This window comes from Solanum verrucosum, unplaced genomic scaffold (genome assembly GCF_900185275.1).
Source record: "Solanum verrucosum unplaced genomic scaffold, falcon-dt-bn FXZP01000154.1, whole genome shotgun sequence".
Classification (NCBI taxonomy): domain Eukaryota; kingdom Viridiplantae; phylum Streptophyta; class Magnoliopsida; order Solanales; family Solanaceae; genus Solanum; species Solanum verrucosum.
Window position 1 is genome coordinate 2,495,848 of NW_026020217.1, and position 13,210 is coordinate 2,509,057.

The following is a 13,210-nucleotide window of genomic DNA, read 5'->3' on the forward strand; positions in this document are numbered from 1 at the left end:
TTAAAACATTATGAGTTCAGTTTGAGACATGTTGAGTTATCTTGTATTTGGATTCTCTTTCTTATGTCTAAGTCTTCTGCTGAGTAAGTAAGCCAGGCCAAGGGTTCGCTTGGTGCTAACAATGGTTCTCGAGTGCCGGCCACGTCCAGGGTGTAGGCTTAGGGCGTGACAAACTTGGTATCAGAGCCTAAGGTTCAAGAGTCCTAGGGAGTCTATGAAGCCGTGTCTGTAGAGTCCTAGTTGTCGGTGTGAAGCGCACCACATCTATAATTAGGAGGCTGCAACACTTAGGAAAATTCTCACTTCTTTCACACTCATTTCATGTGTTAGAGTTGATCTCTAAAAAGTTTTCTCTAATTCGTGCTTGCGCGTGTTTTTAGATAATCATGCCTCCACGGAGAGCAGTCAGAGGTCGTCCTTCTAGGAGAAATGTTGAGGAACAAGGGGTACCTAATGCACCAGGAGTGCAACCCCAAGGAGAGGTCACCAATGTTGAATTCTGTGAAGCTATCCGGATGTTAAGTCAAGTTGTGACCCATCAAGATGGACAGAGAGATAATTGACAGGAAGTCGCTGATACCTCAATGATCCATGAGATTTTAAGGATGAACCTACCAAGCTTCACAGGTTCCAGTATCACAGAGGTTCCAGAGAACTTTGTTGTAGAGCTTCAGAAAATTTTCGAGATTATGCATATTGTAGATACTTAGAGGGTGGAACTAGCTGCATACCAATGAAGGGTGTCAGTAGAGTCTGGTTCGACCAATGGAAAAAGAATAGGGCTGAGGTTGCGCCAATAGTGAGTTGGGCTGTGTTTGAGAGTGCTCTCATGTGACGTTTCTTTCCCCGTGAGTTGCGAGAGGCAAATATAAGAGAGTTTCTCACCCTTAATCCAGATTCTATGAGTGTTCATGAGTACAGTCTGAAGTTCGCACAACTTTCCCGCTATGCCCCAGAGATGGTTACTGACATGATGAGCAGGATTAGTTTATTTGTTAATGGGTTGTTTCGTCAGTCAAGCAAGGAAGGCAAGGCAACGATGTTGATAGGGGATATGGACATAGCAAGGCTAATGATCCATGTGCAACAAGTTGATGAGGATAAATTGAAGGATAGAGAAGAGTTTCAGAATAAGAGGGCTAAGACATTAGGGAACAAGTTCAGGCAGCAAAAGAGTAGTGTGAACCGGTCTTCCTTCCAACAAAAATAGAAGGGACCTGCCCCATCATCTACTAGTAAGGCGAGTATAATGGCTAGAATTCGCAGAACTTCAGAGCTAGACCTGCACAGTCTTAGGGTAGTGTGGCACAAAGAGGTAACTGGGCTCCTGCATGTTCTAGGTGTGGTAGAACCCACCCAGGTAACTGTCGTGATGGCCAGACAGGTTGTTTCAACTGTGGACAAGAGGGTCACTTCATGAAAGAGTGCCCAAAGAACAGGCAAGGTAATGGTAATAGGGGTAATAGAGCCCAATCTTCACCAGTTGCTCCACCAGACAGGGCTACACCTAGAGGGGCTACTTTCGGTATTGGCGGAGGAACAAACCGCTTGTATGCTATCAATAGTCTCCAAGAGCAAGAGGATTCGACAGATGTTGTCACTGGTATTATCCAAGTATTTGACTTTACTGTTTATGCTTTGCTAGGTCCAGCAGCGAGTTTGTCTTCTGTAACTCCTTATGTTGCTATGAATTTTGATATTATTCCTAAGCAACTTAGTGAACCATTCAATGTTTCTACACCTGTTGGTGAGTCTATTATAGCAAAGATAGAGTCTATCGTGATTGTCCCGTTTCCGTCAATCACAAGAGTACCATGGCTAATTTATTTGAGTTAGACATGGTAGATTTTGATGTCATTCTTGGTATGGACTGGCTTCATGCCTATTATACCTTAGTCGATTGTAGAACTTGAGTTGTCAAGTTCCAGTTTCCAAATGAGCCAGTCTTAGAGTGGAAAAGTCGTTCAGCAGTGCCTAAGGGTCATTTCATTTCATACCTTAAGGCAAGGAAGTTAGTTTCTAAGGGTTGTATCTATCACTTAGTCCGAGTTAATGACTGTAGTGTTGGGATACCTCCCATTCAATCAGTTCCTATAGTAAAAGATTTTCCAGAAGTCTTTCTAGATGATCTTCCCGGAGTCCCTCCTGAGAGAAAGACAGACTTCGGTATAGACCTTCTTCCAGATACTCGTCCTATACTATTCCGCCATATAGAATGGCACCAACAGAGTTGAAAGAGCTTAAAAAGTAGTTGAAAGATCTTTTAGAGAAAGGTTTTGTTTGACCAAGTGTCTCAACTTGGGGCGCTCCGATCTTATTTGTGAGAAAGAAGGATGGTTACCTTAGGATGTGCATAGATTACCTCCAACTAAATAAGGTTACCATCAATAACAAGTATCCTCTTCCAAGGATTGATGATTTATTCGACCAACTTCAGGGTGCCACCTGTTTTTTTCTTTTTTTTTTCTAAGATAGATCTCAGATATGGCTACCATCAGTTAAGAGTAAGGGAATATGACTTTCCAAAGACAACTTTCAAGACCCGTTATGGTCATTTTGAGTTTATGGTCATGTCATTCGATTTGACTAATGCACCAGCAACGTTCATGGACCTTATGAATAGAGTCTTCAAACCTTATTTAGATATGTTTATTATCGTCTTCATTGATGACATACTAATCTATTCAAGGAATGAAGAAGATCATGCTAGTCATCTCAAAATAGTTCTTCAGACTTTAAAGGATAGAGAGTTGTACGCCAAGTTCTCTAAGTGTGAGTTTTGGTTTACACCTGTGGCATTGTTAGGCCACATTGTGTTTGGAGAGGGAATTAAAGTTGATACTCAGAAGATAGAGACAGTGTAGGGTTGGCCTAGACCCACATCTCCAATTGATATTAGGAGTTTCTTGAGTTTGGCTGGATATTATAGAAGGTTTGTAGAGGGGTTCTCATCCATTTCGTCTCATTTGACCAAGTTGACTCAAAAGACAGTGAAGTTTCAATGGTTTGAAGCTTGTGAGAAAAGCTTTCAAGAATTGAAAAAGAGGTTAACTACTGCCCAGTGTTGACCTTACCAGAAAGTTCTAAAGGTTTCATGGTGTATTGTGATACGCCTAGAGTTGGTTTGGGTTGTGTGTTAATTCAGAATGGAAAGGTTATAGCTTATGCCTCCAAACAGTTGAAAGTTCATGAGAAGAATTACCCAACCCATGACTTATAGTTCGTTGCTGTAGTATTTGCTTTGAAAATATGGCGTCATTATCTTTATGGTGTTCATGTGGATGTGTTCACTGATCACAAGAGTCTTCAATATATATTTAATCAGAAAGAGCTTAATCTTAGACAGATGAGGTGGTTAGAATTACTCAAGGATTATGATATGAGTATCCTCTATCACCCATGTAAGGCTAATGTTGTTGCTGATGCCTTGAGCAGGTTGTCTATGGGTAGTACCACCCATTTTGAGGAAGGTAAGAAAGAGTTAGCAAAAGAGGTGCATAGACTTGCACGACTAGGAGTTCGACTAATGGATTCCATAGAAGGAGGAGTAGTGGTGATGAATGGGGATGAATCCTCATTAGTGTTAGATGTAAAAGAGAAGCAAGACCAAGATCCTTTATTGTTGAATTAAAAGCAAGTGTTCATAAGCAAAAAGTGATGGCTTTTGAACAAAGAGGGAGATATTATTTTGAGGTATCAAAGTGGGTTGTGTGATTGATTTCAAGGGTAATTGGGATAATCACCTACCTCTTATTGAGTTTGCTTACAACAATAGTCACCAGGCTAGCATCCAAATGGTTCCTTATGAAGCTCTTTATGGGAGAAGATGCAGATCTCCTATTGGATGGTTTGAAGTTGGTAAAGCAGGGTTGATAGGACCAGACTTAGTTCATCAAGCTATGGAGAAAGTGAAAGTTATTCAAGATAGATTGAAAACAGCGCAGAGTCGTCAGAAATCCTACACTGATGGTGTGAGGAGGGAATTAGAGTTTGAAGTAGATGATTGAGTTTACTTGAAAGTTTCACCCATGAAAGGTGTTATGAGATTTGGTAAGAAAGAGAAACTTAGTCCCCGGTATATTGGTCCTTACCGGATATCCAAAAGGGTTGGTAATGTAGCTTATGAGTTGGAGCTACCACAAGAGATAGCAACGGTTCATCCGGTATTTCGTATCTCTATGTTGAAGAAGTGCATGTGAGATCCTTCACTTCATACCAACTGAGGATATTGGGATCAAGGATAGTTATCTTATGAAGAGATTCCGGTTCAGATTCTAGATCGCCAAGTTCGCAAGTTGAGAACAAAAGAGGTAGCATCAGTCAAAGTTCTGTGGAGAAATTAGTTTGTAGAGAAGCTACTTGAGAAGCTAAAAAGGATATGAAGAAGAGATACCCACATCTCTTCGAATCCAGAGAAGTTCCGAATTAAGGTACTAATCCTTTCTCAGTATTTATTTTTAAGTTGACATGTTGTTTTGCATTGGCTTGTGGGTACTTGAACTGAATGTTACATGTTACACCCTTAGCCTAGTAAGAGTAATATCATTCGAGGACGAATGTTCCCAAGGGGGAGATATTGTAACATCTCACAATTTGAAATAACTAGGAAGAAGCTAATAATTGAAAATAGTCATTTTTGGAAATAATGAAAAATATGGAAATTTGTTCAAGTTAGGAAAAATGAGTTTTTAGTCAACTTCAAATAGCCATAACTCATATCTCAGAATGAGTTAGGTGTACTTATAAATATGGTTGGAAATCTCTTGGAATAATCTTTAAAAACGCCGCTAAGTTTGCGCGATTCCGATTTCGTATGAGTGAGTTATGCCCTTTGGAAGTTGGGCTGTTCAAATAAGGAAATGTCCAATCCGGATTTTTGAAGGGATTTCAATCCTTTCCTTATCCAATTAATTAAATTCATTTTAGTGAATTAATTAAGGGTCTAATCTGAACTTGGTCAGTTTTACACTTTTGGAAAAGAGTTAGGGTTTTAGAGAAGAGGAAAGAAGAGGAGAAAAGAGAAGGAGTAGTAAGGAAATCGTCAAGTTCGTCGAGTTTAGCTTGTGGATTTCATCGAGGGTGATCCCTAAAAGGTATGTGAGATCACATAGCGTTAGGTTAGTTTACCCACGATCCAAGCATGTTTAATTCAACATATTTTCGTCCTAAAAAGATTGAGAATTTGATGTTCTTGATAGTTGTTATTGAATCAATTTCATTCTTGAATATGAGTTGAGATTTAGGAGTTTCTTGATATTAAAGTGTTGATTCCTTGAGTTGTATGAGTTGGATTTTTTGTATACCTTTGGTATCTTATTCTAAAGTGAATTTGAGAAAAATAATCGAAATTGATTTAAGATCAGAAAATGAGACCAAAAGTTCGTCAGATTTTTGCCTAAGGAATAGGTGGCGCAACGCGCCGCCATAGCGCCAGGAAGGCTGGGGCGGCGCTCCAGAAGTGTGCCAGATTTGAGCCCCAGTAAGTTGGGGCTGGCGCGGCGCGCCCGGGATGCGCCCAAATCATCGTTTCTCACTAGTTTTCGTCGTTTTGCCTATAGAAGTCCTTCTAAAGTGTACTAACACTTTCCATTGATTCTAACTACTCTAAATGACTTCTAAACATATTGAAATCATCTAGAAACATGAATCATAACCTTGAATCCATAAATTCAAATTCAGGGAAAATCAAGAGCCAAGTCTAGGAAGTTCTTAGAGTCTTTCCAAGAAGTCTTTTGCAAATGCTTTTAACTTTGTTTTTAGACTTAAAGTTCAAGTTGAGTAAAGAGTAAAGAGTAAAGTTTGAAGTTCATTTCTTCCAAGAAGTATATGGGGGTTATGTATTCCCAAAGGGTTTAAAATGTTTTCTCATTTAAACAAGAAAGGAAGCCTTGATTTCCAAGGAGCCTCCGGGCTAGTTTTCAGAAAAGAGTAATCGCTTTCTAAATGAAGCAAGAGAGGAAACTTTGATTTCCAAGATAGCCTTCAAGCTATGTTTTTGAGCACTAATCTCAAATCACAGAAAGAAGTATGTTTTTAAACATAAGAGCTAATATTATATTTTTGGGAGTAGTATTGAGCACTGATATAGGGGAGAGTTCAGACAACTCACAACCCCCATAAACCATGTAGTCATCATGGGTAGAAAAGGGTCATACTTTTTAGATGAACCCTTAGTGCTTTTTAGCATAGACTAGTGGATCCACTTAGTATCTCAGGTTTTATACCCCTGCAAGGTATAAGATGGCCCTGGCAGCGTAGGGCCAAGAAACGCTATGTCATCACTATAGATCTTAAGTGATGATTGTCGGTTAGAGAAACTCCACAACAATATTTTGTATTTTTATATACATCAGAAATATTTGTATTTTCATATACAAATAGAGTTTATATTGTATTTTTGCATACATACAAAGTTATTATTGTATTTCTAAATACACAGAGTTGGCATCATGTTTTAAACAACTTTTTCTTATATTGCACTTGTTTTTAAACTGCTTTATATTGAAATGAGTTCAATAAGTTGAGTTAATATATTCAGGAGTTGAGTAAGGCCAAGGTAAGTGTTTCTTTCAGATCCTTTTCAAGCTTAAGTTATGTTTAGAATTCCAACTCGCATACTCGTACGTTCAATGTACTGATGCTAGTTGGCCTGCATCTTATTATGATGCTGACGCAGGTAACCATGATCAACATCCAGTGCATCGTTGATCCAGTTGAGCTTTAGAGTTGTTGGTGAGCCTCCTTGCATTCCAGAGGATCCCCCTTTTTCATGACTTTATCATTTTAGCTCATTAGGATGTGGTGGGCATGTCCCGACATCCATCTCAGTTGTTTTAGATGCTTCATAAATAGTTAGTCAGATGTTAGTTCATTCATCATCATTTTGTTATTGGCTTATGTTCAGAATTGAGTTGCCATTTTGGCTACGTTAAATGTTTATTTTTCTAAAACATTTTAAGTTCAATTTGAGACATGTTAAGTTATCTTGTATTTGGATTCTCTTTCTTATGTCTAAGTCTTCCGCTGAGTAAGTAAGCCAGGCTAAGGGTTTGTTTGGGGCCATCAATGGTTCTCGAGTGCCGTCCACGTCCAGGGTGTAGGCTCGGGGCTTGACACCTAATTTGTAGAGTTATATTTGAATATAATGTAAATAACACTTAATTTATTGTGGAAACCTTCCTCCCTCAAGGATGGAAAAAATCACACCCCCAATTTTATTTACTCCAATAACAATTCAATAATCAAAGGGACTAACTCTAGTACCTTTACTCTTCAACGATTAACTATAAGCGAAGACTCTACTCTCCAATTAGTTAAACCTACTTCTTATTACAAATCTCTCAAACTCTCTCTTAAATCTACTCTCCAAGAAGTCAAACCCACTTCTTGTTACAATTCTCTTAAACTCTCTCTCAACTCTACTCTCCAAGAAGTCAAACCCACTTGTTGTTACAATTCTCTCAAACTCTCTCTCAACTCTACTCTCCAAGAAGTCAAGTCCACTTCTTGTTACTCAATCTAGAAATTATTACAACTCAATAATAACCTAGAACGAATCTACAAACACTAAAACCATAGACTTTAATTGATCGAACTTCAACATTCAATAGTTAAGACTCGAACGCAACTCATGAACCTGGTTCTAGTGTTGTTGTGATGAAGCCTTGCAATTTTGATCCAATGGCTATTGCTCTCAAGATGATGACTTTCGTGAATATGCAATAGGTGTGGCTTTCAATGATCTTCATTTCATATGTATATTGGAGATTTTCCATGCCCTAGTAAATCAAGGACTAGGACTCTTACTTCAAATAGAACTTGTCTTCATATAAGGAAATCATTTCCTTCAAAAGAGTTTCATCCTATAGGGAAACTTTGACTCCTATTTGAACTTTAATTGTACTCTTCATTTCATTCCTTCTTTTCTCCTTTGATTCAACTATTTCTTTATATCTTTCCTTTTTTGCTCTTTTGATTCAGCTATTTCTTTATTTCTTTCCTTCTTTGATCCTTTGTTTGAGCTATTTCTTTATTTCTTACCTTTTTTTATTCCTTTCCTTCTTTTCTCCTTTGTTTCAGCTATTTCTTTATTTCTTTTTTCACTCTTGTATTTCTGCACTTAAATATTTTTCTTCTTTGCCGCAATTTCTCATATTTGTATAGGTTGTCTACATTTAGGTCTGGGAACCTAGTTTACCTCATAGAGTACACATAAGACAATAAGTAGTGAACCATGTTCACTTTATCAATCATCAAAACTACTTATATGTTCTCCTACTTCCCAACAATTTCTGTATTTTTTATGATGATAAACAATGCTTCGTCACACATCAAGACTCTTTGTCAATCATCAAAACTACAAACATCATGTTCTCTCATCCCTCAACATTTTCATCCTTTTTGATGATGATAGACTATGTATCATAATTTACTTTGTCAAACATCAAAACACTTTGTCAATCATCAAAACTACAATTATCATGTTCTCTTATTCCCTAACAATTTCCCCCTTTTTGATGATGACATAATATGTCCCTAACCCACATCATATAACTTCCCCCTTTTGGCATCATTGAAAACCAATAACCAAAGAACTCGATTAACATACAATGAGTGTAATATCATTTTAACTCATGGCCCTTGGGTAGCACTTTCTAGTACATTTTTGATAATAATAAGGTAAGCTAATATGTGGATATTAGCCATATCACACTCACACACAATCAATATCTTTAATGAGGAACAAAATAAGCAAACATGTACTCGTTTAAGCCCTTAGAGCCCTAAATCATAAGCATATGATATCATGAGTATGAGATATACATAAGCACATCAAAGAGTCTTGGAAAAATGGAGGATAAGGATTGGGAGGAAGATTACTAAAATGAGGCGGAAAAGGATGTTTACTGTCATCACAAATTTTTCAATACGTTCATTGTGCACCAGCTCCTTCGGTATGATCTGTTTTCTTAGAAAGTGAAATTTCATCAAGATCAACATGAGGTCCAACATCAGTTAAACATAGTCAGTTTCAAGGAGACTAGGTGAGTATTTTTCAAGCAGTAGAACAATAACAAGTGAGTTAATGAGCTTTCTTTCTTTGAACTTGGTTCAACTACAACATATATAATTTCAGTTTTTTTCGGAACTTTGGTCCAACTCCTTAAAATTTTCACTCCTCTATGGTCCTTTTGTTGGATATCCTTTTCTTAATGACATTTCTAAGGAGTACCAACTATGTGTACGAGATTCATCACATTTTGGTGCAATAGAGATCGGTTTATCAATAATGAAGGCAGGCATCGATAATAGTTTACTCCTAAGAGAATTGTTCCCCTTGAGAGATAACTTGTTATACACTTGGATTGGATGGAATATCAATTTGTAATTTGTGAACCTAGTTCAAATGGGAGAGGTAAAACAAGGTTCCCCCTGAATTAAAAAAAGGGTTGCTTTAAGAATGAGGTCCTCACCATTTGACTAGTTTGGGATTGAATGATGCTTATTGTCAAAAAGATGATTCTTGGTGATTTTAAAAATAGTTGAATTTTTATGATTGACCAGGTTCACTAGTGCTTATGTTTGACACAAAATCAGGAAATTCATGCAATGAGAATAGATGGTACATACCAGAGAAATAAGGTTCTCCTTTTGTGTGTTCCTCAATGATTTGCTTAATGTTGTTAGTAAAAGTGTAAGGATAATATCCGCAGACCTTCTAAACATTGTTTGAGATGTGCCTGGACTGTGTACATGTTACAGTATGAGAGTGAATTAATAGATATTCATTGTATAATCAATCAAGAATAAAATTTTTAGTCTAGTAGCTAATTATTAAAGAAAATCATGATAATGTATCGGCTTATTTTGACAAGATCAAGCTCTAAATAATTTTTCTCATGTTCTTCATATTCAAGGTCTTCATGAGTATGTCTACATCATCATATTCTACCGATCAAAGGAATCTCAAGTTGAGTAACAAAGAACCAGGTCTTGTATTTTCATAAGCGTGACTTTCTTTTTTTGGATAAAAAAATGAGCACACAAACCCATACTAAACAAGATATTTGATCAACTCAAAGTCAGATACGATCAAGGAACCTATCATTCCAATGAATTACGAAGACCAAGTTCACATGACGAAGTTCCCCTTGAAGGTGTACCGAATTCTAAGGGTCCAGATTGTTCCCCCTATCTCCAAGACTATGGGTTAATCCCACTAACTCATGCTGCAGGTGAATCAATGATTGTCAGATGTGGACCGTGTTCATCTACAGAGTTCTCTAAATTTGCATAATCAAGGATGTTTGATATCAGGTCACTTTCTTTAGTGACAACCTTTTTATTCTGCTTTAATGATTACTTCATATATTTCGCTTTTACATATGCACAACGCACAATAGCTTCAAAGATTTTGATCTGGGGAATCCCATGAATCAGATCCTTTATGACTAGTTTATTTAAATAAGATAAACTAGCATGACCCATTTTCTTATGCCAAAGTAGAGAAATATCATTAATGATGTTGTGGCGAGTAAGATTCTCTTCATGAAGAGACAAGATGTCAATGTTGTATACATCTTGCGTCTTTTCAAAACAAGGTTCCCAGAGTTATAGTTTGACACAAGACATTAAGTCAGCTGATGTGAACAATACCTTGTTTTCTTTGTCACACATTGTAGAGATGCTCAACGAGCTGTGCTTCAATTCTTGAACATAAAACACATTCTCTATGGCATATGATAGTGACTTTTCAACTTTGTCAATTTTGACTAATTCACCTTTCTTATCATTTTCAAGGATTTTATTGTCACCTTGAAAATTGGAGAATGAGAAAAATTTTCTACTATTTTTAGCAGTTGTCTGGAGCATTCACTATCCATGTACCACGTTGACTTTCTTTCTCCCTTCACCTAAAACACTAGTCAATGATTAGCCTTGGGAACCCAGATTAGCTTGGGACCCTTTTTGTGAGTAAAAGGATGAATAAGATTTCTTCTAGTCCATAAAGGAAAATAAGAAGATCTTTTATATGGAGAATTTTTTTTGGAACCAAGTTCTTAACCATTTCTACATTTTTCTTATTAGTTAACTTAACATTTTTCTGAAAGGCCTTAAGTAGAGCTTTACATTTATTCCTTAAATGACTCGAGTTTCCACAATGAGTGCATAAGCTTGTAGATATGTGAATAGTGTGTACTGCAAGATTTTTCTCTTTTCTGAAACCTATCCCACTTCGACTGGTAGTCTGCCTTTCTTGAATCTGAGTTGAAATTTCAAAGGACGTGGTCCATCTAAGATTTTGTTCCAGATCAAGTTTCATCTTAACAAGATTTTCTTGTAACAATCTATTTTTTTTGGTTAAGGCCTGACAATTTATGGTTAACCATTTAATGTCTTCTCCTAGAGCTAATTGAAGTTCAATGGCAGGGTGTTTTCCCTTGTGACTTAGCTCTGATTTCTTAGACCTTTCTTTTATACCAATGATAGTGCTATCCCGAGAAGTAATTAGATCTTCCAGTGTCATACAGTCAAACCTTAAGGCTACATAATAATCCATTAATGGATTCTTTTCGGATTTCACTAGATTGTATGCATCAATAAGAACTGAAGACAAGGATTGCAATTGTTTCTTGGAATAAATATTTTTTTTTGACTTAATTTCAAGAAAACATACATCTGGTTGTTTTTCCTCCTCTTCATCTTCATCGGAACTTGTCATCATTTCCAAAATATTCTTTTTGATTTCTTTCTCTCCTTTTTCACTATCAACATCAACAATCGCAAAATGTGCAAGAATGTCATCATCTGAATAGTTCATTGCCAATAATGATTGCTTTTGTGTAACACCCTGTATCCGAAAATAGACCAGATTGTAGATTTCTGGCGTTGCAGGTGGCATTCACGTGCACTATCCACAGACCGTAGGAGGACCCACGGTCTGTTCTGCAGGTCCGTGGTTTGTGTTAGCAAACTCCCCCAAAACTCAACTAGAAATTCGGCCAGGTGTTGACCCACGGCCGGACCTACGATCCGTAGGTCAGGTCATGGACCGTGGTTCGTGTTCGTGGATCGATGCCCCTAAAGCCCAGCTTCAGTCCCGATTGACGGTTGACCAGCACAGACCATTATTTGATGCACGGTCCGTAGGTGAGGGTAGCAGCCAGTTAGATGAAAATTGTGATTGGGTCAACTTCATATAGTCATAACTATTAGCACAAAACAAATTGTGTGTCCCATGACCTATGATATGATAGATAATTGAACCCTCTTTCCAACGCCACCGAGTTTGCTAAACTCTGAGTAAAAAGTTATGCTCGTTTTAGTGAAGCCATGTTGGCCAGACTTGACCGACGATCTCAACCTACGGACCGTACATGGAATGATGACCCGTCAGTCCCGTCCATTAGTCACTCCGACAACAGTTAATTCATGGGTCTTTTGGTCTTTTCCTATTTCGTTTAACCCCTAAGATACACCGTTTAGACCATAAATCATGAGGTTTTAGTCAGTTTAAGCCTAGAAACATAACTAGAACTTACCTAAGTCAAATGATTAATCAAAACTTAGAAAATTAGAAGCAAAAGAAGAGAAAAAGGTCAAGAACCCTAGTTCAAGAACGCAACAAGTTTTCTTCAATTCCAGCCCAGAATCAAAGGATTTCTCAGTGGAATTCATCACCAGGTATGTGGGATTTCACTAGTGGGTTCCTTTTGCCCATTGGGTCCCTAGAATACTGTCAGTTTCTTGATTCCCTTATTATGAATAGACCTAGGGTTTCTAGAATTACAACAGATCATCATGAATTAGTTATTAACATGTTCCAAATCAGATTATCATGTTATTACATCGTTTTTTGCATGAATTTCAGAACCCTAGCTATGTATTTCTTTAGTTCTTAAATTATACATGCTAGGTCAGATATCTCAGTTATTCAGTTATACATGCCTCAGTTATTAATGCATCATTATCAGATTAATTGTTGCATTCTCAGTTTGCATGTTTAGTTTTGAGCTATCCAGTATTTTACAGAAATTCAGTAATAACCAGTTAACCACTTAATTCATTGGGAGTAGCATAATACTGAGATGGACTAGGGTTCAACATACCCATATAGTCCCAAAACTACGAGCCACATAGGTGTAAGACCCCTCTATGGGCAACATTAGTTTAGTGATCATGCCAACATGCCTTTATACCTCTGGCAGGG

General features: G+C 37.4%; 1 pseudogene; it reads right to left on the reverse strand.

The window, feature by feature from the left end:
• Window positions 1–10,925: 10,925 nt before the first annotated feature.
• On the reverse strand, window positions 10,926–11,902 carry LOC125830720 (uncharacterized; annotated as a pseudogene).
• Between the last annotated feature and the right edge of the window lie 1,308 nt (window positions 11,903–13,210).